The 27139-nt window shown below is 46.6% G+C and overlaps 1 long non-coding RNA gene across 1 annotated transcript in view; it reads right to left on the minus strand.

Moving 5' to 3' along the window:
• Nucleotides 1-2479: 2479 nt before the first annotated feature.
• LOC131485200 (uncharacterized) overlaps nucleotides 2480-27139 on the minus strand; it is a 100172-nt gene continuing 75512 nt past the window's right edge. The window contains exons 4-5 of the long non-coding RNA XR_009248701.1: nucleotides 25470-25651; nucleotides 2480-4729 (exon numbers count right to left, since the gene is read on the minus strand). This is a non-coding gene — a long non-coding RNA (uncharacterized LOC131485200). The remainder of the gene's footprint in view (nucleotides 4730-25469; nucleotides 25652-27139) is intronic.

Raw genomic sequence — 27139 nt, forward strand, 5'->3', positions numbered from 1 at the left:
GCCAGAGTACTGTCAGCCCAGGGCCTGCCTGGTCCAACCCAGGGAGCTGGATCTCCAGTCTCTTGTTTCTGTCTACATGACGTCTCCAGGGGCCAAACACTGAGGTGACAGGGAGAAGCATGTCCGGAAATAGGAACCTTGAGCTGGGCGTCATTTTCCGCTCCCTTTCCTTTCTGTGGCGTTGAAGAGACGGTTTTACTTCCCTTCTCATTTTCCACTTTGCCTTTCACAGGCTGCATGCCAGCTTAGGTGGCCGTGGTCCTCAGTAATCCATCACTAGCCCTCAGCCCCTTTCCCTGATGTCAGGTGACACCTTGGGACCCCAGCTCGCTCCCTACTCCCTCCCCCTACCCAGGTCCTAGTGCATCCCCACCTTTTACCTGGTCTCCCCACTCTGGCCCAGGCTCTCACAGAAGAAGGCCCAGAGGACAGGGCTGTGAAGAATATCTAAGACCAACAGACATGCCAGTTTATTTCCTTTGGTTCTCCTAATGACAGCAACATTGCCAGTGGCCAGCCACTAGTGGTCCACTCTGTCCCTTGGGGCCTGTACTAGCCAACCTCTAATGCCAGAAGATGGCCTTATTTCCTCTGAGACCTTTGCCCACCTGTCCATCCCACTCTCATTCCTGTTTCTGACACTCCTTCCCCTGCCCCTATGTATAGTGAGTAGGGGGAGTGCCCCAAGCTCCATTGTGTCCAATGAGACCTGCCCACTGAGGTGGAAATCATTGTGATAAATAACAAGCCTCCTTGGAGGCCACTGGTGAGCATGAAGAGATGCAGGAGACAGACAACAGAGCCTGCCCTATGGACCAATAAGGTCCCCAGAGAAAGGCCAGTGAGCCCCAAGCTATTCTTGGGGCTGAAACAGAGAACTAGCCCCTTATCCTTCAGAGGTGATTGGGACCCAGCATGTTCCCTGGAGAGAGAGAAATGGAGGCATGAGGGGGTGGGGGGGTCAACTCCCAGCCCAGAATTGGGTCTAGTCAGGGAGGTGAGGTGCCCAAAGGACACCACTAGGGGCCTTCTGAGTCACAACCATCCCTTCCAAGGCCCTGATCTCTCCACCCTGCCCTACAGGTGGCAAACCCAGACTCTGCCACAGACAATGTTGAGGGGGAGGGGCTAGAGGGGCAGAGCCTGAAGGGCTTAATGCTAAACAGAGGCTGGAGGGGCTAGAGGTGGGGAACCAGCTGGCCCCCATGCTGTCCCTTGGGAGCCACACTGTCCTCAGCTCAGGCCTCCAGGTGTGGCCCATCTCCTTCTCAAGGCTCCTTCCGCAGAGTTCAAGTGTGGGAGCTTCCCACTCCCAACCCAGCTGCCTTCTCCCAGAGGTGGGACTGAGCACAGTGGGGGCCCTGCACAGCCAGAGCCATCTGAGAAGCTGAGGGCCCAAGGGCTCTGCCACCCACCACCCCAAGCAGGACCTGGGTGGGACTGGAGAAGGGGTAGGTGCGGTAAATGTTTATTGGTTTGGATTGGGATAAGCTGAACTGATGTGTGTGACAGCTTCTCTTCTGGTCCTGCTGGGGCGCTGGCCCTACTGCTTTGGGCCCCAGTTTCCATCTCTGTAAAATGAGAGTTTGGGATGAGGTGTGTGGTTTTCAAACTCTGCTCTCAGAGCTCCAGGCATTCTGTGGGGGAGAATCAGGGCCATGACAGCTCTGGTCTTACCAGGTACACTGGGCTTCATTACTAACATTTCATGTGCAGACCAAGCCCACAGCTGAGAAAAGTTTGATCACTTCTGGGCTAGGTGATGCCTGGGTCCTTCCCAGCTCAAACTTTCCAGGGATAGGCAGCACTGTATCTGATGCAGGAGGGCCCTGGCTGCTGGGGAGAAAGGAGAGGCCAAGGAAGGACGAACCAAAGGGACACACACTCCTCAAACCTTGAGTACTGGATACACTAACGCATGTGCCCAGGGCACAGAGGGACGAGGCTGGCTGTGGGAAGGGGGCTCAGAAGGGTCCAGGCAGACCCAGAGGAGAATGTGCACCTGCGTTCACCCTTACGTGCCTATGTGTACGTGCGTGCACGCACACGTACACACACACACACACACACACACACAGGCACACACACACAGTTGCACCCCCTGCCCCCCACAGCCCTTTCTACGGGAAGATTCCAGCTACAGAAGTTTCCTTACGTCCGCCTCTGAGCCCTGCCCCATTCCCACTTACCTCCTCTTTGGACTCTTCAAGCTGACCTAGCAGAGCTCTGTCTGAAGATGAGGAAAACATCTCTATCTGTTTTTCAAATATTTGGGGCTTGCTAAAGACCAACACATTTTTTTTTAAGTGTGTATAATTTGAGGGCAATTTAATCCATATGTTTCTGATTCCCTTGCACTTAAATCACCAAAATATTGATTTTTAAGAGCCATTTGATGTCTAAGGAACCTTTTTAATAAGCTTTTAAAGCTCTTTAAACCCAGAGCCTGGAGCCAGTGCCAGGGCCCAGGCAGCCCGCTGGCTGGCCACACCCCCTCCCCTAGGTCATGATTACTTGGAGCCAAGTCTCACTTCCCCCCTGCAAGCCTCACCTCAGCCTGGCCTCCCTGCCTCCTCCAGAACTACCCAGGGGTCCCAACTACGGCCCCTTGCTATCTGAACAGAAGGGCCCACCCCGTCTTTCTTTTGGCAGACTTCTCCTACTTCCTCAAAGCACCCTGAAGACACAAAACAAGAGGAACAAACACAATTTTTAATTTTCAAAGGCTGCATGATATTTTGTTGCATAACTGTGCTATACTTTATTTAACTGATCCCTATTGAAGAACATTTTGGTCATGTCCCCTTGGTGCACCTTTATGCACAGTCCTGATTATTTCCTTTGAATAAGTTTCTAGAAGACAAAAGGTGGAGACACACCCTTAACACTTTTTTTTTTAATATGAAATTTATTGTCAGATTGGTTTCCATACAACACCCAGTGCTCATCCCAACAGGTTCCCTCCTCAATGCCCATCACCCACCCTCCCCGCCTTCCCATCCCTCATCAACCCTCAGTTTATTCTCAGTTTTTAAGAGTCTCTTATGGTTTGGCTCTCTCTCTCTCTAACTTTTTTTTTTCCTTCCCCTCCCCCATGGTCTTCTGTTAAGTTTCTCAAGATCCACATGTGACTGAAAACATATGGTATCTGTCTTTCTCTGTATGACTTATTTCACTTAGCACAACACTCTCCAGTTCCATCCACGTTGCTACAAAAGGCCAGATTTCATTCTTTCTCATTGCCAAGTAGTATTCCATTGTATATATAAACCACAATTTCTCTTTACACACACGTTGCCACATCATTTTGCTGAGATTATACCCATTTACGCTTCCAAAGGTCTCCCTTCCCATACTCTTGAGAAGTTATTTTTATTCAAACGATGCCAGCGCATTTAAGCACACACAAGCTCTCTCACTTAGCGGTTCAGAGTGTCGGCTCTGGAGCCAGAATGCCTGGGTTTGAAACCCCATTTTTCTATTTACTGATTGGGAAATCTACTTATTCTGGCTGTGCCTGTTTTCCCATCTATAATTTGGGGATAATAATGGCACCTACCACATACCTTTGTGGGAGGGATTAAATGAGATAATCTATAAAAACTACTTTGAATAGTGTCTGATGCATAGTTGGTGCTCAATAGGTGGCTAATATTACTATCTTTTATGCTGTTCCTTCAGCCCAGGATGCTACTCTTCCCCCTTCCCCATCTTTTTGATGCACTCACTACCCAAGTCATTACTTGTCTTTAAATTTAGTGTCTATCTTGCCTGCAAAGCTGTCAGTTCTAAGATGGCAGAGTTGGGATTTGTCTAATTCCCAGAGCCTAGTACAGAGCCTTGCGGACTGTAGACACTCAATAAACATTTGTTGAATCGAACGAAACTGAATCGAATGGCCTGCATTTGGCCAGAATGGCTTTTTTTTTTAATTTGTTTTATTTGCATTGACACATAATAGTTATAGTTGACATTAGTTTCAGGTGTGCAACACGGGGGTTCAACTTCTCTCTACATTATGCTACGAATGACTTTTGGTTCTTTCCAAAACTCCTACTCATCCACAAAAAGTCCAGCTTTGCCCCTTGAAGCTAATCCAGAGAATGTGCTGAGCCTCAAAAGGCAAGTCTCCAAGATGAGTCCCAAAATGTTCAAAGAGATGGCAGTACCACGGGTGGCTCCTCCATGGCCGGTCTGGACAGATGAGCCTGTTGGGGCCAAAAAGTCCACCTATGACTGACCTTCAGCACAGCCCGTGCCCTGAGCCAAAGCTCATTTCATGATTTATCTCTAACTTGTTCTTCCTCCACCAGATACTATTTCTTTGTCTTTTCAACTGGGAAAGAACTGTGCCTTGTCCATTCATGGCTCTGTGCTAGACCTGGCGCTCAGTAAGTATTTGGCAGGAGAGGGACGAAGGATGCTCCTCCTTCTTTTGACACAGGAACCTTGTAGGTGGCTGGGAAGTATCTTCCTGTTGCTTCCACTGCTCTGCTCTGGAGCAGCCCTTCGCTGGACACCCCACCATCATGGGGGCAGTCCAGAGATTGATGGTGTTGTATTTGAATCCCGTGGGGCCTCCAGAAGTTCCCAGTGTGTGGAGGGCATGGAGGAAGTCCTACGCCTTCCAGGCAGAGCCTGAATTCCAGGACACCAGGCAGAGAAGGCCCCTGAGTTTCTTCTGTCCAGCCTCCATTGCCTTCATCCCATACTTATAAGGAAACCAGTTCTGCCCAAAACAAGACCCATTTTCAATTCAATTCAAATCAGTTCAATTCCATCCCAGCAACTGTGGCACTGTGCAAGCCAGGGCAAGATGGGCAGTCAGTCACTGAGGTACAGGGTAACAAGTGCTCTTTAAAAATTAGAGTGGCCTGGGGCGCCTGGATGGCTCAGCCGACTTCGGCTCAGGTCATGATCTCACAGCTCATGAGTTTGAGCCCCGCGTCGGGCTCTGTGCTGACAGCTCAGAGCCTGGAGCCTGCTTCGGATTCTGTGTCTCCCTCTCTCTGCCCCTGCCCCACTTGCGCTCTGTCTTTCAAAACTGAATAAATGTTAAAAAACATAAATAAAATAAATAAAAAATAAAAGAATTAGAGTGACCTCGGGGTGCCTGAGTGGCTCAGTAGGTTAAGCATCCAACTCTTGATTTCAGCTCAGGTCATGATCTCAGGGCCATGGGATTGAGCCCCACATCGGGCTATGTGCTGACAGCATGGATTCTCTCTCTCTCCCTCTCTCTGCCCCTCCTCCACTCATTCTCTCTCAAAATAAATAAATAAACATTTAAAAAAGTAAGAATTAGAGTGGCCTCACCTCTGCACACACCGATTCCTCATGCTTTGATCTCCTATAACTCTGTCCAGATGGTTCATTACAGAAGAGACTACATACTGCTCTCTATCACCACTTAATTGTTCTTGCGTTTGCATGTGCATGCATGTGCACATGTGTGCATGTATGTGTATGTGCATGTGTGTTTATAGTTCAAGTTCCTGGGGTGCAAAGATAATATGGTGAGTTTCTTCTGACTCTTCGATGGATCTTACACAGGGCAAGGCACAAAGCTGAATGAATGAATGAATGAATGAATGAACGAACCCTAAACTCCCACTCAGGCTGAGGATCTGGGAAGAGGGTTAGACCGGGAATCAGGAATTTTGCATTTGAAATGCAGCAGGTGCTGTGTAACATGGGCAGGTCTCGCTCCCTTTCTGTTACTCATTGTCCATCCCTCAAAAGAAAGGGGTTGAATTAGATGATCTCTAAGAGTCTCCCCAGCTCTGAAGGTACTGAATTCTCCCTGCCACACTAGGTTCTGTTCCCAATTGCCAGCCCCACTCAGTCCCTCCAGACACAGACCTTGTCAGACCCATGAAGGCCCCAATCCAGTTCAGGGAGGGCCTTTGCTCTCCTGCCTCATGGGGCTCAGGGCTATTTTGTCTAAATTCTCCAGGAACAAAAAAAAAAAAAAAAAAAAGCACAGAGGCTTTTGCTAAAGCCCAGTGGGCAGGTCTCTCTGAGGACAGGGATTAAGTTTGTCTCTGTTGATCCCCCTCCAGTCAACTCTCCTGTCTGGGAACCAGCTTCAGATTCCCTAGGGTTTATCCCCCTCGCATGCTGCCATTCCCTATGCATTACCCGTGCACTGTGCTCAGCAACCCCTGGAGTGCCTTCGCGAAGCAGAATAGACCCCAGAAGGAAACAAAGCAAATCTCGGTCCAGCCTGGTTCTAAATGAACTCCCTCTTCCTGCAACAATCCTGCTTGGGAAGGAAAGGAGATCACCCTGACTCCCCGGTCTGGAGCATCTCTGCTGGACCCTCACACCGGACCTAAAAGACCGTCTCTACTGGCAAGGAGTGGGGACAGTTTCAAAGGGCCCCAGCTCTCCCTCATCCCAGCCCAGGACGTTTTCAGGCTGTGATGGAGCTGCTGGTGATGGGTTTGCAGGTTGACCTTTACAGGATTATGTGGATTTGGAAGGGTCACTCCGAGGTCAGCACGTCTGGGAGGACAGAGCCCAACTCCACACAGAAGAGGTGGGCTGAAGGGTCTGGCTCTCTGAGTGACCCTCTGGCTCAGAACAGCCTGTCTTCGCGGGGAAATGGGCCTGCTGCCTCTCAAAAGGGTCTTACTCTCCCTACCCCAGAAACCAGATTTGGGCTGTAAGGTACCATTCCTACTGATACTGTAGTGACAGGACTGTTTTTGTAAAGAGTGGATGAGTAATTTTTTAGCAATCTATGCGATATTTTTAAATCCAAGTCTTAAAAATCCTAATGTTCCAAAACAGAGGAAACACTGATGCTTCAATGTTCAAACAGGACAATCTTTTATTTTTATTTATTTTTACATTTATTTATTTTGAGAGAGAGAGAGAGAGAACATGAGCAAGGGAGGGGCAGACAGAGAAGGAGAGAGAGAGAGAATCCCAAGCAAGCTCTGGCTGTCAGTGTAGAACCCTTTGTGAGGCTCAAACCCACGCACCTCGAGATCATGACCTGATCTGAAACCAAGAGTCGGGCGCTTAACCAGTTGAGCCACCCAAGTGCCCCAGAACAATCTTTTATTTTTAAAATTAAGTTCTTAGAGTTCATAACCAAATGGGGTTCTCTCAGCCCATTTTTAAATGATCTTGATTCTGACTCATTTTATTTAAAATATATGATGTTTATGTCCTCTTTTTAAATACAATCACACACGCGCGCACTGTGATCCTGGACAAGTTTCTCAGTATCTCTGGGCCTCAGTTTACTAATTTATGTAGTAAATATACTTCGTATAATTTACATAATATAAGGTTGGAGAACCATGTCCAAGGTCCCTTCCAGCTCTTTACTTGTACAACATCAAAGGGATTCTGGGCACCCAAAGTCACTGCAGCAGCTCTATAGCAAGGAGATTATTCTGCCTTGGGTAATCCTCCAGGCCCCCCTCAACCTTGGGCCATGGGTGGGGCAGAGCCGGCTGAACTGATCAAGGAAGCCAAATACTGCTCATGCTTTCAAGAAACACCTCTTCGAGCTCCCCAAAGGTGGCTTCACATCTGTCCTGCTCCCTGCTGGCACTCCGGTCACCCAGCATGGGGTCTTGTACATCACAAGTACCCAAAATGGTTGTTGAATAACTAGGTGGATTAATTAACTAGTTAACAAGGGCATGCATGCTGGGTCTCTATCAGGATTCAAACAACCTTTCCAAAGCTAATTCTGATGTGTTTCTGTTCTAAGAATACCTAATGTGATTTTTTTCAGAGGATTCTAGGCCAGTTATTGGTCATATGTGTAAGATATTAAAACAGATCCAACATAGCTCCTATGAAAAGCTTGCTCCCTGAGAAGTGAGCAAGCTGAGTCTCCCGCCATAAGGGAGAACACCACACGGAGAGCCTGAAATGATGTCATATTAGGAGAAATGAGCCCGTGGTTTTTATTGTTCTGGTAGAAGGTAGACATCAGAAGTAAAACCAGTCTTTGGACTGGTTATTTTCTAGGTGAGGTGATGCATGAATGACAAAACGCTATGGAAGTCACAGATATTCTGTGATGGTGACTGCATCATAGATGGGCCCTCCCCATTCGCTGGCCAAACCAGAGGCCACAAAAGCAGCCTCTACATAATTGTCAGAATTCTAGATGAATTATCATCTCAGAAACAACAGTTTGGAGTTGGACTAACCTGGCCTCCCTGTTCCATCTGTCAAGCGGTGAGTTGTTGGATCATGTGATGTGACAGCACCTGTACGCCCACATTCTTAACTCTGGACAGCTTATTCTTAGCAACCACTATGCACTTGAAGACAAAATCCATGGTGGTGTTTAGACTTGGTAGCACTCCACACTACTGAACCCAAGTTAAAAATCATGTTCCTGGGGCACCTGCATGGCTCAGTCAGTTAAGTGTCTGACTCTTGGTTTTGGCTCAGGTCAGGATCTCACAGTTTTGTGAGTTCAAGCCCTGCATGGAGCTCTGCACTGACAGCACAAAGCCTGCTTGGGATTCTTTCTCTCTCCCTTTCTCTCTGCCCCTCCCCATCTCATGCTGTCTTTCTGTCTCAAAATAAATAAACTTAAAAAAATCATGTCCCAGAATCCATTTGGGTTTACCTCAGAGAGAAAGGTGGCCATCTCCTTCAGCTTCAAAATAGATTGTCATACCTGATCATAAAGATTTATCCAAGTGTAACACAAAAATGTTGGCAACAGCACAGATAACTCCCTGACTAGTTAACAGAAAATCTAAAGCTATCTGATTGTCAACTTCCAACTGGGCCAAAGAGTTTAGATCTGTCTGATAAACCTCAAAAGCTTTGGAAGATCATTTATAACTTCAGCTAAGATTAATAATACATTTCTCTCATCCTTTTCCAATGGTATAGCCCTCATTATAGAAATCACCATTTAGATGTTCCACATAAAAAGTGAAAGAATATTTCCTCCAGCTAATTTTCTAGAATAGCCTATGTGGTTTCATTTTGTAAGTTCCTAGAGGCATGTTTCAGTGAGATATGTTTTGCAGAGGGTGTTGAGATCTTAAATACCTAAACAGTTTGAACAAGTTAAGGCTTGATTTCCACATTAAAAAAAAAAAAAAAAATAGTACCCTAGTGGAGGACAGACTGTCTTGAAGGTGTAGGTGCTTAACAATAGACTTGGATAATCTCTTGACATCTTCTTTGGGAAGAACAACAACAAAAATCACATGACAATGTCCAAAGACATTTCTCAGTAAGAGAAATGTTGCAGGGCAACAGCTATGCTATCAGCAAACCCTTACTACAAAACTGAGAAGTGGAAAGAAAGGGGAAAAATTAAAGTCAGAGGGCTAGATGAAGGACAGCATGTTCGTCTGTGGCTTCAGACATCTAGACGGCCTTATTCTAAAGATTTGGAAGAATAAACTGTTTTTGCCATGCTGTCTTCTGCTTATGAAGGTCTCAGGCTAGAGTCTCCTGAAGATCTTCTGCTTCTGGAGGATTCTTAAGGGTCCTCACTGGGAAATTTCTGTTTGGGATGGCCTTCCAGTTGCCAGGGAAGGTTTGTGTTTCTTTAATTGAGAAGCACAGATCCAAAATTCAACCCCCTGAAGTTTTACTGCTTTACTGGGTGTCAGAAATACCGATAAAGTCTTTTTCCATTATGGTCCAAGGGTTGCCTTTATATGATGACTTTTTCTAGAAAACCAAGTCGTAGGTTGTTCAAGGATGGATTAGGAGTATGTTAATCACAAAACTAGCAGATTGGGGGCACCTGGGTGGCTCAGTCAGTTAAGTATCCAACTCTTGATCTTGGCTCAGGTCTTGATCTCAGGGTCATGGGTTCAGACCCTGCGTTGGACTTCACGCTGGACATGAAGACTACTTTAAAAACAAAAAACAAACTAGTAGATGTATGGATCCATTATAGTATTTGCTTATTACTGCTTTTAACAGGGAAGAGTCTAGGATTAGAGATAAAGTCCTAGATGCTTGGGTAGGCTTGTTACCTTAACGAGTAGAGAACTGATATACTCTCAAAGGAGTTGAGCTTATTGTCAATAAGGCCAAGGAAGGATTTTCGACCAGGGAAATTGAAGTGTTTCTGAAAGCTAAGCTAACTTTAATTTGAAAAATCTACTCATCCTTTCTACTCTGTCTGAAGATTGGGGGTGGAGGGAGTATGGACAGAGGAAATTTTGAGTAAGCACCAATATCTTGCAGAGATCCTAATGATCTTCTCAGGAAAATAAGGATACTCATTATTACAGCAGTAGATTGGGACTCCTCTAGTGAGAAATACAAAATTGAATGCCTTGTTTTGATGCTCTTCAGCAAGGAAAGGCTTCAACAAATCTGGGGGGAAAACATGCAAAAAAAAAAAAAAAGCCAACAACAAACAAAAACAGCCAAATATATTCATATTCCATCACAGGGAATAATTGTATAACATTAATTTGGAGGTTTTCAAATGGGCCTTAAGGTCTTGATGTCCATCCATGCCCCATCTTTACTGCTTTGCCAAGATGGTGTTGTTGGCAGGTGAGGTAAGTACTAGAGCAAGGTTCAGTAAACGACAGCCCACAGGCCAATTCTGACCCATGGGCTTTTTTTGTAAATAAGTTTTTGCTGGAACACAGTCATGCCCATTTGTTTATGTACTGTCTATCACTGCTTTTGCACCCCAGTGGCACAGTAGAAGGGTTGCAACAGGGACTGTGAGACTCACAGGAACCTAAAACATTGACTATCAGGCCCTTTACAGAAAAAGTGTGTCGATTCCCAGTCCTAGGCTCCATTAAGATGGGCCATTTTGGTCATGTTGAAAGTTCCCCAACCTGGTCATTGTAATTCCAGACTACTCTTGGCAGAGTTGCACCCTTTTGTAAAATATGCAGAAGAAGCTGGGTTACGATGAGAATCCTGCAAGGAGTGGACCTCCAGTCTGGTGGAGAGGTTGATTTGGACTGAGATGACTCATGCAAGTTGATACCGTTTGGCCAGATGTGTTGCTTCTGGGCCTCCTGTCTTGGGCTTGCAACCAGAGGGTGACTGTCTATAACTATAGTCCTCAGCAAAAGGAGTTTTTGGAGATTGTGTTTCTCAAGTTAACTCTCTGGGACACAAAGTCAGGACAGAGGAAGAACAGCCAGTGTTGTTGGCAGATGAGGTAAGCACTAGAGCGGGGTTCAGTGAACGACAGCCCACAGGTCAATTCTTGTAACATTTTCAGAGGCAACCCAAGATAAGGTTCATTCCCTGAAGGCCACCAGCCAAGAAAGACCTTAAACTTGTTGGTCTTTGGGGCTGGTTTTGGCCATGAATTTATTGGTATTCACTTGCTGATGACTCTGTGCCCATTTTTACCCCTTGTGGACAAGTAAATTTCATGGCAATACAGGACAAGACAATGTGAGATTAGATGAATAACATCTAAAGTGGGGAAAAGCCACCGCTCAGCTAGAGAAAGCCGTTATGATAAAAAGTGAAACTGAATTTTATTGACTTAGCGAAGCAAGGAAGAACACGAAACTGACAATTCTTTTACATAACATCTTGTTAGGAAAAATGAGTGCATTTTATTTTATTGCCCCAGGTGGGACTCAGAAGTTCTTAGGGCAGGAGATCTGAACAGGACAAACAATTAGACTGGCTGATTTCTTAAGGTGAGGGTTGGTGTATGAGATGCAAGATTCTAAGCCACAGAGGAAGGCTTGTACAAGTCACAAGGTATTCTGCTGTTGTTCCCACAACTGATAGCGCACTTGTTCTGATCCTCACTCCCCAGTCATTCCAGAGGAATAATGGCTGTCATTTATTAGGCCAGGCACTGTAGACAATTTATCTCTGCATATCTCTGTGCCAGACACTGTCCACATTTCATCTCAGTTAAACCTTACAGCAACACTATCCAGTTGGTATTATTCTTCTTTACCTTTGACAGAGGTGGAAATTGCCTGAAATATGGTAGCTAGTAAATGCCTGAGCCAAAGCTAGCCTTTCCCCATATCAGCATCTCACTGCCTCTCCTGTGAGTGTGACTCCATGGATACAACAGCCCTCATTCCCAGGCCTCCCCTTCTACTAGGTCTGCAAGCAACAGAGATATGCCACTCAAGCGTCTCCACACCCAGCACTCACACCCCTTCATACTCAGGAGGCCTCTCCCCATTTTTCTCCCTCCTCACTCAAAGTTTAAAGATAAAGCCACGTAAGTGACCAATAATCATACAAAACGGCGCTCAATGTTATCAATCAAGCAGGAAATGCAAATGCATACCAAGCCATAATGAGACGTCATTACACGCCCACCAGACAGAAGAGCTTAAATTATAAGCACTGATAATATCAAATGTTGGCGAGAATATGGAGCAACTGGAATTCATATAATGGTGGGAATGTGAATTGGTATAACCACTTTGGATACTCTTTAGCAGTGCCTGCTATAATTAAATATATACCTTCCCGGATGTATTTCCAACAGAATTGGCTACATGTTCAAAATGCTCAGAGTAGCACTATTTGTGACAGCTAAAAACTAAAAGTTACCCAAAATACCCATGAACAGTAAAAATGGAGAAATATATCGCCATATATTCACAAAATGGAATATTATACAGCAATGAGAATGAACTGCAACTCATATAACAATATGGATGAATCTCAAACATAATTTTGAACAAAGAATTCACACATAAGAATATGTACTGTATGGTTTCATTTATGAGAGGTACCAAAACAGTCAAAATTGCTTTGATACAGATAATGTTAATCCTCAGCAGGCGGATATAAAGACTGGAAAGGACGAAAAGAGGCCTTTTGAAATACTGGTAATGCTCTGCTTCTTAGTCTGGGTGCTGAACACAGGTGTGTTCCCTTTACGAAAACTAATCAAGTCATACTCTTATAATTTGTGCACTATTCTGAATGTATATTACACCTAAAAATAAAAGTTTAGGGGCACCTGGGTGGCTCAGTTGGTTGAACGTCTGACTCTTGATTTCGGCTCAGGTCATGATCCCAGGGTCACGGGATCAAGCTCTGTGTCAGGCTCTGTGCAGAGCGTGGACCTGCTTAAGATTCTCTCTCTCTCCCCTTCTGCCCCTTTCCCCCGCTAGTGTGCTCTCTCTCTGTCTAAAATAAAAATAAACAAACAAAATAGAAGTTCAAAAAAGGTAAAGGCATACAGCCCCTCCTTACCATCCCACTGTTTCCTTCTCCACCCAGTAAGATCCATTCTCAAAGAGAAGGAGTTACATGTCCAGAGGGCCTGTGTCTGAAATGCCCTACTCATTGGTGCCTATGATAGAGGTTCCTAGTGTCTGAACAACCTACACAGCCCCACACACACTCTGTAGCACACACCTTTGTCTTGCACCATGACAAGTGATTATCTGGTAGTAACAAGGCTTTAAAATCAGACACCCCATCTCTGCTACTTACCTACTACAGAGCACTGGACAAGGGACTTCATCTCTTCAAGTCCTATTCCCTTATCTCTGAACAAGTTGGTAGCATGTGCTATTCACTGTCTGCCCAAAAGTCATGTGTCCCACTTCTTTGCTTTCCACTGCCACTGAGCACACCACGTGTGTGACTTCCTAGACTCTCTAGTTGCTAGAGCAAGAGCTTGGAAATGCTAAGGATGGGAGAGCAGAAGCATGGGAGGGCACTGGTGTTCTTGGTGACACTGCAGTGTCAACCCTGGAACCCTGACTCTGGACAACCACTGGGAGAGAGAGGCCTTGGGTGGTGTCTCCTAAAGGGTTTGTCCTTGAGGGTTTGTTTCCTCAATTCCTCCATAAGGACTGAGATGAGAGAGCTTTCTCCAGGCTACAGGACAAGTCCTGGGGAGGATAGGAATCATATTGGATCCAATTGCGAGTTGTTCAGAAGTACCTTCTTGCATCATTTCCCACAAGCACTTGCTCAGTGCCTCTGAGTCCCAGGTGCTATGCTGTGAGCTGAGGACACAGTGGTGGACAAGTCAGATAGGATCCCTGGTTATCAAATGGCCACAGAAGTTCAAGTGAACTCATACTCTGTCAACTTTCTAGATCACTGTGAGCATATTCCCAACTCTGTTTTTGGAAATCCATCAATAATCAACCCAAGGACACTCCTAGAACCCCTATCTTGAGGCTGCCCAAGATGAATTGTTCTGAAGAAAAGTGAATATTTATCTAGTACCTTCTTCATGTAAGAGGTGGCGCCCATTTTCACCCTTCAGGGAGATTAACTTCTGGGGTGGTTGGCACAGGACAGATGTTTGATCTGAGTAGCACAAGTTATCATGTCCACAGGAACCACAGAGAAGGTCCAGAGCAGCTGAGTCAGCTTTAGGGATGAGGTGACCCTAAAGGTGGTGGGATTCCATCAGGCAGAAGAGAACAGGAGATTATCTACGAGAACAAATGAAGGGACACTGCCCAAAGGGGGAAGAACACCGCTGAGCATGGAGACAAACGACAAATTGGGCCAGAGAGGTGGTTTACAGGCTGATCAGAGGACCTTAAATACCAGGTTAAGGAATTTGGATCACATGATGTGGGCAAAGGGAGATTTTAGGCCAGGAAGCAATGTGACAGAGGAGTTCCGGCAAGATTACTTTGGCATCTGTAAGAGGGATGATTAAGACCTTGGAAGGAGCCAATTGAGGCAAGAGCAGCTTCAGAGCTTTTGGAGAGGGGCTCACACCCTCTGGGTTTTATTCCTGGCTTGGCTGCCCTGCTGAGTAAGACTGTACCAACCTGGACTGCCTCTCTCCAGACTCCCTATTATGTGAGAAAAATAACCCCTTACTTGTTTAGGGTTTATTTTAAGTAGCCAAACGTAATTCCTAACTGATACATGTGGCAACTCAAATACCTCTATTTCTCCCTCTTTCTATGATCTCACAATCTGGTGCAAGAATGGATTATGCACCTGTCATGTGCTCTTCAGAAGCTGCCCACAAGAACAGCTGAAGAACCCTCAGATTATGCTACCCGGATGGTCCCAACTCTCAGCCTTGTAGGGACCCCCGTGGCTTGCCTAGATCCTCCAGAGACCAGGAGGCAATGCCAGCTGGAATGACCCCAGGATACCAGACTGCCAGCTGTGAATCCAAGGGAAGAGCCCTAGACCGGCAGTCAAGAGTCCAGGGATTCTGGAAGACCACCTCTGCCACTAATCAGAGCACAACCTTGACCCAGGCATTCCCCACTCCCCTGGGCCTCATTCACCCCTTCTTTAAAATGGAGATTGAGCTAGTATATCAAATTAACTTACATTTAGCTGTAAATGATCAAACAAAAATAGCTTATTCAAATGGCTTCAACAATAAGGATGTTTATCACCTGATAAAATCCAGAAACAAGACCACTCCAGGGACCCATATGATCAGCTGCTCACCAATGCCATCAGATACTCTGCAATTCTCCGTGAATTAGTTTTATCCTCCTTCTGACTTCCTTCAGGGGCACAGGGATGACTACCAAAAGTACACTGCACCACAACCAGGCACATCTCAGCCAAGAAAAAAAGAATCCATCTTTCTTGTGTTTCACTTTTAGGAGCAAGAAACTTCCCCTACATTTCCCTATCAGACTTCCCTTTACCTCTTATTAGCCAGAAGTGCCTAGTTCCAACCAATCACTGAAAAGGAAAGTGGGATCCCATCTGCTGTGAAGTACTTTGCAGAGCCTACCATGACCAGTACAGAAAGGGAACCCACCTTTCTACAGAAATGCTACATGACCCCATGATACAGAGCAGATAAAAGCAGAGGCCTTTGGACTGAAGTTAGGATGGGGAGAAGGCTGGAGCCCACCTTCTGTCTTCAGAGTCCCAGTCACAGAATCCTAGAGCTCTTTCCACCAGTATGAAACTACTGGGCTTGAGCTCTAAGGCAGCTTTCCCCACTCAACATTCTATGGGTCTCTGATTCGAAGATGAATGGCAGGATGGGGTCAACGTGAAAGGGAAAATTACCCACATCCATAGAGGTCGTCCTGAAGATGCAGCCAGTCAAAGGGCGTGGGGGCTTCCTCTGGGTTTGCTATAGCTCAAGAAACTATATGGATTATCCTGCACTTTATACTCATAATAGCAACACACATCTATATGTTTTCCTGTCTGCCAGGCTCTTGGGCACACATGATCTCATTCAGTCTAAGAAATAGTCCCATAAGTAGTATAAGGCCCAGACAGCTCTACAGTAGAGCCACAGAGATGGGGAAACCAAGGCACAAATCAAGAAGGCATTTGTCCCACAAAACCCAGGCCTGGAGGAGACCAGCCTGGGCCAAGGCTGCCAATTGGGCCTAAGGATGAGTGACACTGAGGGGAAACTGGGGGTCCAAGGCAAAAAGACATAGGCATGATGGCCAGGTGACTCAGGTCTCTCAATCTCTCTGAGCCCCTCTCCCCTCATCTGTAGAGTGCACCCTCTCAGGGTCATTGGGAGGACTGGGAAGCCCTCTGGAGGCCCCTGGGTTGTTGAGGAGGGCTGTGGGGTCCTCCTGGCTGAGGCTGCAGACAGCTTGGGGAGGACGAGAGCCTCCTCATCTCTGGGCTATACCTGAACGAAGCCTGGGCCCCAAACGCCCACTGCCACCCCATGCCTGGCCACTGTCTCCTCCCGGGGCTGCCAAGGCAGGGCCCCTGGCCCCGCACCTCCCCCACTCCCTGGAGGCAGGCAGCTGCTAATGGCTCTCCCCACAAGCTGGTTCATTAAAGATTTGTTCTGTCGAGTTGCAATCAAAATAAACAGACCAGCCTGAAAGCCAGGGAACTAAAAACCAATTAAGAGGGAATGGAGATGGAAGGAGGGGTGGGGGCAGGAGGGGAAAAGAGGCCGGGGCTTTCCAAAGACTCAGTTCCCATGGCAGCCAGCTTCCAAAATAGTCTGGGAATGAAAAATAATGAAAACCACTGTGGAGAGCAAAGCGATCCTGGCAGGAGAGTCCCGACATTGGGATTGGTTAAATCCCCTTGCTCGTGGCTCCCCGAGGGCACCCCAGTGGGTCAGAGCATTGGTGACCTGTCCTCCCTCCCTCCCTGCCCATTCCTCTTTCCCTCCTGAGGTGGTGAATGGTTCAGACCCTCTGCAGGGCCCACAGCCAGAGCATCAAGGTGAGGGAACCACACTCAACCCTGCCCCATGTGGAAAACAGAGAAATATGATGGAGGTGTGAAGGGCCAGGGATGAGACTGGAGGGGGAAGTTCAGGCACCATGAGGCCCCCAGCCCCATTTCAGAGGGCTTCCTGGAGGAGGTGATATTCAGACTGATAACTGAAGTAGGAGCCGGCCAGGAAATGAATAGAAGGAATTGCCGCTTCAGGAAGAAAGAAGAATTGCAAAGGGAGAGTAGGGGAGTGAGAAAAAGAAAAACCAGAGGTTCTGTAGGGCTGACAATTCTTGAGTTAGGCATATTCTGTGCCGAGCTTAGTGCTTTTTTTATGCACTGGATCCTCAGATGCAGGAACCCTGACAGACTGAGAGTCACAGATGTAAAGGGGGTGGAGCCAGGAGCCCTGCACAAATCTGTGGACCCTGTAACCGCCTTCCTTCCCCTCTGCCTGGAGCCAGGCCTTCTGGGGAGCCCCCAGTTCCCTGTCCCTTCCCTCACCCTGGCGACAGGGGAGCCCAGCGTGGAGTTTCTAGCAGTCATTTCCTACTGATCTCTCCGAGGAGGCCCTGCAGCCCACCGGGAGGCATCACCGTTTAACCATCTCCAGACCCCCTTGTGGTCTGGTTTCTGTTTCACTGGTGAGGCAACAGGAAAGCTGAGATCCTATTAAGCTGACTTGCAGATGCCAAAAAGGAATAACAGCCAAAATTGAGTTAACCCTTGCATACTCCTTTGTCCGCCCCTGCTTCCCGGACCACAGGAATAAGCACTGAACCACATCACTGGCAAGAGAAGCAACACCTCGGCCCCAGGAGAATGGGCACCCCCCGGGCAGGTCTGACAGGTCGGGAGCCTCCTGTGTGGGTATAAGTGTGATAAGGGGCAGTGGCCTGACAACACTTGCCAGGTAGAAGGGCTCCTGGGTAGGAAGCAGGACTGTGCTAACTAGACCCCGTTCTTCCACACAGGAAGGGGCAAGGTGGAGTTCAGCTGCCCCAGGGGCAGTTCTCAGGCACTGACTTTTCACTAGTCTCTCTTTCCAAGAAGCCAAGCCAGCGCCCAGTGGGAACCCACTGGAAATGGGATGCCCCCCAAGGAGGCAAAAGCAGAGCCTTGGCTCCTAACTTAGCACCACCCGAAGGCTCAGAGCAGAACAAGGGGAATGCGGGCCAAAGAAAGAGCACTGGGCTGGGAGTCCAGAGGCTGGCCTTAAGCAGGCGCTCATCCTGCCTTTGGGGTGAAGGAAGCATAGGTTTTGCAATTAGCCCAGCTCTACCTCCTGGGAGCTATGTGACTGTGAGCCAGGGACTCCTCTCTGAGCCTCAGTTACCTCAGCAGCAAATGGGCACAGTAATGCTGACCCCGTAAGGTCTGTATTAGGGTGAAACAAGGTGCCAGAGTACCCTGAAGATGCTGGGCAGGGACTAGGAATTCACTAGCTTTCCTTTCTCCTCCAGACCTCAGCTCTGCCAGCTGCAAAACGGGATGCCAACCCTCCTAGGTCAGGTGTGTAAAGCACTCGGAAAACCGCAAAGGCCTATAGAGGGGCACGAGAGGTCTCTGGCTATGGAAGCTGCCGAGAAACCACTCCCTTTCCAGCCCCCGTAACCCTAGGCATGTCTTTCATCTGCCATCGGCCATAAGGCCTCCCTCACCCTGCATGGCCTCTTCCTGGGTGGTCTGGAGGAGCTTCTCTGGCCACAGAGAAAGTGTAAGAAACTCACAGCAAAGTGTAAGAAACTCACAGCAAAAACACGAAATTAGAATTATTTTGGCTGTCCCACCTGTTCCTCTGCTTACTGTTGAAGGAAATGAAGCCCAGGCACAGACGATGATCCACCTGAAGTCACAGCTTGTAAGTGCCTGGGTTTGGAACCCCAGGGCCATCAACTCCAAGGCCTGTACTCCTGCCCCTGTCTTGTCCCACTTCCCAGTTCACGGGCAGAATGATTCCTGGGCCCAAGAGGTCTGTCCAGGCCCTGAGTGAGGAATTTTCAGAGATCTGGAGTGAGTCTCTCCTTCTGTAGGTACTGAGAGCATGGTCCCCTCTCCACTGGTGGGAGAAAGCGACACACTGAGTTACCACCAGCTTCCTTGCTGGCCTATGCCTGTCTGGAAGGAGCCAATGAGGCAGTGAAAAGGGCAGCCTGCCCGGAGGCGGTGACACTCAGGCCTGGGTTTGAATCTGGATTCAGCTGTGTAAACCTGCATGAGTTCCCCAACCTCTCTGCCTTTTAGTCCCCTTATCTGTCAATTCATAAATCCAGGAGGAATGCTCGTCCCATCCCACAGGCTGCAGGGAGATCCAAAGAAGATAACTGATCTGTGTTGAAAACTGTCAAACCTTGTTATCATTAGTAATTAGCACAGTCATTGTTTGTGTTTCTAAGCAGCAGATTCACTAAGTGGGTTAAACAGCTTCTCCCTCCCCACTCCTCAGACCTCCCCATCCTGTTGACACTAGTCCTGCTTTGTTCACAGACAGTTGAAAAGGTGACTGCGTGCCCACCCATCAGAACAGCCGCCCCATCCTGGGTGAGTGCCCACAGAGAAACTAAGCGTTGACAGTTTATCTCATGTGCTGGTTGTCCTGGCCCCAACACAGAGCAAAGGAAGCAAGTGTGGCAGGTATTTTCCCCCTTTTGACTCCCACAAATGAAAAAAGAACAACACATTAGATCAATAGCCACCTGACACATTTTTGTGTAGTGCTTACCACTCACCAAGCACTGTACTTTACACATCAAGTGCTGTGCTGGCCAGCCATGGATACAAAATCCTGGGCGTCTCACATCACAGCCTGTGATGGAGCAGTGACTTCCTTTCTTACTTCCTTCCTGCCTTCCTTCCCTCACGTTTCCACCTTTGACCTGCAAGCCCACATTTCCACGCAATCCCGGGCAGCAGGGAAGACTGGGCAGGAGGGAAGGCCCCAGCCATCTGAGAGAGGACCCAGGGGACCCAACCCAGTCAGAGCAGCAAAAGGGAATGAGGCAGGTACAGAGACCCGGGGCCCAGAGAAGGGCACTTGCTTGGAGATTTGGCCCAAACAGGGAAGCCCTTCTGCCTGGGTGTCCGAGAAAGAATATTTCCCAACCAGCCACCCCCAGACCAACACCACTAAAACTAATACCAGAGGCTCCTCCAACAAGGCCTGGGGCTCCAGGGACACTCAAGGAGTATCGAATCAAACTAACCAGGAAATCAGACGAAATTGAGGCTTCCCCAGACATCTGAGGAAAATAGAACCCACTGAGAGCAGAGCCAGGTCTTGAGGGTGGAGCAGGGAGTCAGAGAGTGCCCACGACAGCTGAGAGGAGGCCCTAATCCTGGGGGACTCTGAGGAAGTCGTGTCTCCTGAACTGTAGGCACTGCTCTCCCGTGTTCCCAGGGGTCTACAGAGAGATGTGGTTAGCCACTGGGTTCAAAGGGACACTGTGTTTCTCATGGGTCACCCATTCAACTCTTTCAGCCACCCCCATGAAGCAGAAATCATTACGCCCAGTTAAATCTAAAGAACCTTCAGCTCAGAGAGGTTAAATAACTCAGCCTGGGTCACACAGTGCCCTCGTCAGGGTCATTTAGCTGTAAAGAACTTATATACTCCTTGTTTAACAGGATAAAATAACTAGCCAATGTTGTTCCAAGCCCCCACCCCCTCCCCTTTCCTGCCAGGGGAACTCCTGCTGGCCCACTTCTCTGCTTTCCCTTCCCACCCTTGAAAACACCCCTGCCAGCAAAGTGGTTCTTTGGGACTTTAACAAGCAGAATTGGAAGTAAAAAGGACAAGAGAGGAGGATCCAAGAGGCACTGGGGGTAGCCCAGTAGCTGTAGGTGGAATTATGGGGAGAGGAGAAAGAAGGATTGTGCCCTGAGGAAGCACAGAGGCCGCTAGAGAAGTGGAGGGTAGGCTAGGGAGTATCCCCTTTCATGACTGAGAAATGCAAAGAAAGAACTGAGGTAATAATGACATAACATTTGGTTTCCAAACTCTGTTGTTTTTGTTTTAAGTTTATTCATTTATTTTGAGAGAGAGAGAAGAGCAAGTGGGGGAGGAACAGAGAGAGAGAGAGAGAGAGAGAAAGAATCTCAAGCAAGCTCTGCATTATTAGCTCGCACCCCGACTGGGGGCTCGATCTTACAAACCATGAGATCGTGACCTGAGCCAAAATCAAGGGTTGGACATTTAACCAAATGAGCCACCCAGGCGCCCCCCAAACTCTGTTCTTTTGAACCAATACCACTGAGACTGGACCCCAGGAGTCACAGCTTTGTAGACATTGCATTTGCCGGGTGAGGGGTGATGAGGGAAGAAATGGAAATGGGAACTGAGGCAAAGCAGAACCAGCCTCCTTTCTCAAGTCACCTTTGCCTTCCTTGGTGTGATGCTCTCTTCCTTCCACTCCCTCCATCTCGCTTTGTTCACTCTTAGGAATTTCTGTTCCTTTATAACTTTGGCCAGCACACGGCCTTCCATGGCCACCTGTAGGATCTTCTTGGCCCTTTTCTACAATGATGGCAATTCTGCTTGTGTTGCCACTGTGAACTGTCTCATTGCATTCATGTTTCCTGGTTCAAAATCATTTCCCTATAATTAAGTCTCTTTTTGGAAGCTTTATCTTCAAAGGTTAGCCCTAAGGTGTACCTGACTCTCCACTGTGTTTGACTTTTGTGGCTCCATTATCAAGTCAAGGGCTTATGAATCTATAGAATTGTGTGCGGATCCTTAAAGAATTCACAATTATAAATGGTTTATTTTTTATTTTTTTTTAATTGACTTAAAGTTTTTTTTTAATGTTCATTCATTCTTGAGAGAAAGAGAGAGAGAGAGAGAGAGCATGAGCAGGGGAGGGGCAGAGAGAGAGGGAGACACAGAATCCAAAGCAGGCTCCAGGCTCTGAGCTGTCAGCACAGAGGCCAACACAGGGCCTGAACTCATGAATCAGGAGATCATGACCTGAGCCAAAGTCAGACACTTAACTGACTGAGCCACCCAGGCACCCCAGAAGACTATTAACTTTAGGGCCTTCTTGCTGTGGGTGCTTCTCACTCAACAGGAAGCAGGCTGGTATGGGGAGGGATAAGAGGAAGGGAGGAAGGGTAACAGCAAGGGGACTCAAGTGCAGCCACCTTACTTGACATCCACTGGAGCCACGCAGAACGCTCAGGAACCCTGGCCTGACCAAGCTGTGGGAGAGCTGCTGCTCCGTCTCCATTCTGCCCGCTCTCTCTAAACATCCTCTCTCCTGCAATGCCGTCCCCATTGCAATAGGCTCCTTCAAAATCTAAAAAGAATTTTTCAAGCACCTTCAAAAGATCTTTTAAAAACTTTCTGAAAAGAGATTTATTTATTTTTTTTTTTTAATTTTTATTTTTATTTTTTTTTTTTTAATTTTTTTTTTTTTAACGTTTTTATATTTATTTTTGAGACAGAGAGAGACAGAGCATGAACGGGGGAGGGTCAGAGAGAGGGAGACACAGAATCTGAAACAGGCTCCAGGCTCTGTCTGAGCTGTCAGCGCAGAGCCCGACGCGGGGCTCGAACTCACGGACCGCGAGATCATGACCTGAGCCGAAGTCGGCCGCTCAACCGACTGAGCCACCCAGGCGCCCCCTGAAAAGAGATTTAAATGTGGGCAAATGATTTCTGAATAGGGCAACATGGATAATGGGGCCTTTAAGAATAGATTGCTTGAGGTCCCCTCTTTAGGCTTTAAGGAAGAGAAAGGGCTGCCTTCCCTTCTCCATCAGGAAGGAAAGAATAGCCCCTCTCTTTATAAGAGCTGCACAGTCCCCCAAAGGCCACCGACTCCCAGCTCTCCCCGGTCCTTTTATATTAACCAAGGCAATGGGTCTTCCATCCAGGGGTCCAAGCAAGGGCGGACAGCTCCATTTGTACCTAAGGTGAACATGCCCGCGTACAGAGTATGGTGCACGAGACAAGATCACAACCAAGTGTGCAGGAGAGATGGATCTGCCCAAGGGGGTACGCGCTGAATCCCGCTGGCATTTTAAACTTCCAGGCCAATTATTTGTTTCTGTCTGGACAGACAGAATGGGCCTTCATGAGGGGCTGTGGATAACCGTGATCACGTGAAAGTGTCAGACGAGCTGCTCTGGACAAGCCAAGGGCGAGTCAGAGTGAAATACCACACTTCTCAGCTCTTCTGAAGAAAGGCAGCTTTACCACTTTCAAGTAGATACAGTAATGGGAACCAGGTGTGACCAGGAGTGGTCCTTGGGGAACAACTTCGAGGACTAGCTAGGAAGGTGTTGTAACCAGCAAAGTGGCTGTTTATCTGTGAATGGGTAAGTGTATGTGATTTGAAATGTTCTGCTTGAATGTCTCTCCCAACATCGTTTTCTCACTATCTTTTTGTACTTCCATGAGGAAAGATCAGCTAAGCAAAGGCTAACTTCCTCCCAGCCATGTCTAAATTACTCCAAACCTTAAATGAGTACCTCTCCCCCATCAAAGATGTTTGCCTGAGTGGCAGCTCACGAGGAAGCCTGTGTTTCACAGCAGGAAGAGGAGTTTAGCCAAAATTTCCGCGTGGAGACCACATTGATCCCAGCCCCAATCCATCTCAGAGTGAATGTCTACAGATTTAGGTACCCAACGATAGTGGATGAACTTAGCTGAGTTGAAATACTCAGGGGAGAAGGAGGGAAAAGTGAAAGCTTCCCAGCAGGACTGGTCCTGTGTCGGATCCAGTAAACAGGTATTAAAATTGTGAATAATTCAGTTCAGTGACTACTGTGTAACTCATTCTATAGCAGATGCTTTGAGGAACAGCCATGGTCCATGTGATCCAGGAAAGTGAATCTTGTAGGTGAGAGGGGACATTCATACAACAATGGCACAAAGCAAATCGAAGGTAATGCAACAGGTTAGAAAAGAACAGGATTTTACAGTGATGCAGAAGAACAAGATTACTTCTAGTTGGAGAACCACAAGCAGCTCTCTGAAGGAGAAGATTTTGAGGTAAGCTTTAAAGCTAATTAAAACAAAATAAACCATTAAATAGGCTACGCTGACAGTGGATACATGAATGAGTACAGTTATTTGGAGAACAGTTTGGCAGTATTTCCTATGGTTGAAGATATGCATTCCATCACCCAACAATTACACATCTGGGTATACATGGTTTAAAAAAAAAAAAAAACTCTCACACATGAACTAGACATTCAATGGCACTTTCTATGTAATGTCAAAAAATTAGTAATGACCTAAATGTCCACTAATAGATTAAAGGATGAATAAATTGAGGTTTATCCATACAATGGACTATTATACATAGGTTGAAATGAATGTACTAGAGCTTTGTGTATCCATGTGGAACAATCTAGAAAGGTTTGTTCAAAGCATTTAAGGCAACCTCTGACCAATCATTAATTGAGTACTAGGCTGACCAAGCAAAGACTTCAATGGTTGTACACAGGGAATGCAGACTTTACAGAATTAGTCAAGCAAAGTCATGAAACAAACGGCATTGGCCAACAATAACAACATTAACCCATTTCAGGAGAGGAGAATCTGATCTCCAGACTTATCACATTATATTATCTACATCATACTCAAACTGTCAAAATGTAAGGAGAGGGGCATCTGGGTGGCTCAGTTGGTTAAGCGTCAGACTCTTAATTTTGCTCAGGTCATGATCTCACGGTTTTGTGAGTTTGGACCCCACATCCAGCTCCGTGCTGACAGTGCAGTGCCTGCTTGGGATTCTCTGTCTCTGTCTCGTTCTACACTTTCCCCACATATGTTGTCTCTGTCTCTCTCAAAATAAATAAACTTATAAAAAAATTTTTTTAATGCAAGGAGAGAATCTTGAAAGCAGCAAGGGAAAAATAACTCATCATAAACAAGAAACTGTCAATCAACAATTCTATATCCAGCAGGACGATCCTTCAAAACTGAAGGAGAAATTAAGATATTCCCAGATAAACAAGTACAACAGAAATCACAATAAATGTATGAGCCAAGACAGCCAGAGATTGTTAAGCTGGAAGTTTTTAATCTAGCTATATGCTATTTATAAGAGACACACTAAAATGCATGGACCCAGAAAAAGTGAAGTAAAGGGATGGAGTTTGATATAACAGAAAAAATAACAATTGAAAGAAAAGTGGTAGAGTAATATTAGTACCAGACAAAATACACTTTAAGGCAAAAGGCATCATTAGAGATAGAGGGTCAATACATACCAATGAAAGGAAATTCACCAGGAACATATGAAAATATAACATGTAGACACCTAATAACATGACTTCAAAATGTATAAAGTTTGACAGAATTACAAAAGAGAAACTGACATTTCCACAATCAAAGTAGATTTCTCTGTCACTGAGAGACATTATTGGTAATGACTTACCTTAATTAGGGGTGCCTGGATGGCTCAGTCAGTTGAGTGTCCAACTCTCCATTTTGGTTCAGGTCATGATCCCAGGATCATGGGATTGAGCCCTGTGTTGGGTTCTGCGCTGAATGTGGAACCTGCTTGGGAGTCTCTCTCTCACTCCCTTTGCCCCTCTCCCTGGCTTGCACACTCTCTCTCTAAAATAAAAAATAATTAACTAATTAATTAATTAACAATCTTAGTCTAATGGACAAATATAGAACTCTTCACTTAGTCATTGTATTATTCATATTTTTCCCTTGGAACATTTATAAAAACTGGCCATGTATTATGTACAAATTAGAAATTGATAGCAAGAATACTTTCAAACTATTATTTTGTAACTTTTTAAAAACATTCCTAAATAACTCCTGTGTTATAGACGAAACTATAATGAATTGAGGAAGGAGAAAATATTTAGAACCTAACAACAGTTAAAATAACATTTCTAAGTTTCTTGATGCGGTTACAAGAATGATAAAGAGAAAAATGTATTTTCATTTATGGCTCATGCAAGAAAAGATGTAAAGGTCACACCCTATAAAGAATTAAGTGACCAGCTCAAGAAGTTAGGGAGGAGAGAAACAACAAATAAAGTAGAAGGAAAGAAATAAAGATGAGGACAGACTAATGAAATAGAAAATGGGCATAACAAGCATCAATAAAACTAAAAACTGGTTCTTTGAAAAGACTGATAAAGCAGACAAATCTTGGGCAAAGTTGATCAATACACAAGCGACTGTATAAATGGACAATGGTGGAATCACATTCCCACACCAGCAGGGGACCCCATATCCAGGATGTTACGTGTGAAAGAAATAGCCTTCTATCTCGTTTAAGCCATTGTCACTTTCGGCGTCTCTTTCTCCCAATCAAAACTATTCCTAACCAAGACAGAGGGTTCATCCAGGCCTGGGCTGGGTCTAGGCATCCCAGCTAGGCCAGGCAGGATGAAGATGGTGGGGGACAGTGAGGAGAGCCGGTACCATGGGTGATCAGGTGAATTTGTCTCTGAGAAGCAGAGGTGACAGATGAGGTCATAGTCAGGCTGGGCTGAGGTGGCAACTCCGACGTTGGTGACCAGGACAAGCAGTAACCACAGTAAGCACCATGACTACGTTCAACAGTCTCTCCTGGCTTTACCAGGTGGGCTTATCCCAGGGCTATCTCGTGGAGGCCAAACCCACTGGGCAGGTCTGGTTCCTCTGGGATATGGGTTATGGTCTCTGGCTTGTGTTTCCAAGCCCACCTCAAACTGGTTTAAACAATAAAGACAATTTGTTCCCTCATTTAGCTTAGTTTGATCCCACAGCTCAAAGCATGGCAACAAAGATGCGCGAAACTGTCCCCACATGGTCTTATACTACCCATCCCTCCAACAGCTCCAGATTCTTCCCCAGTGAGTGAAATGGCTTTAGCAGTTCCAAACTTCCCAGCCTCAGCCCACACCACCCAGGGAGAAAAAGAGCTCCTTCCTCCTTTACAAGTCTAGGGTTTAGTGTTCTCTTATTGGCCAAAATTAGGTCATGTGCTTGTCTCTATGCCAATCAACATGCTGATTGACTTCAGCCAATCAGGACTCTCCTGGAGTCTGCTGGAATTGCTGTTAAGTTGGACAAATTGTAGAGCTCACTCTCTCCTCATGT

The sequence above is a fragment of the Neofelis nebulosa genome, chromosome 9, assembly GCF_028018385.1.
Source record: "Neofelis nebulosa isolate mNeoNeb1 chromosome 9, mNeoNeb1.pri, whole genome shotgun sequence".
Lineage (NCBI taxonomy): Eukaryota > Metazoa > Chordata > Mammalia > Carnivora > Felidae > Neofelis > Neofelis nebulosa.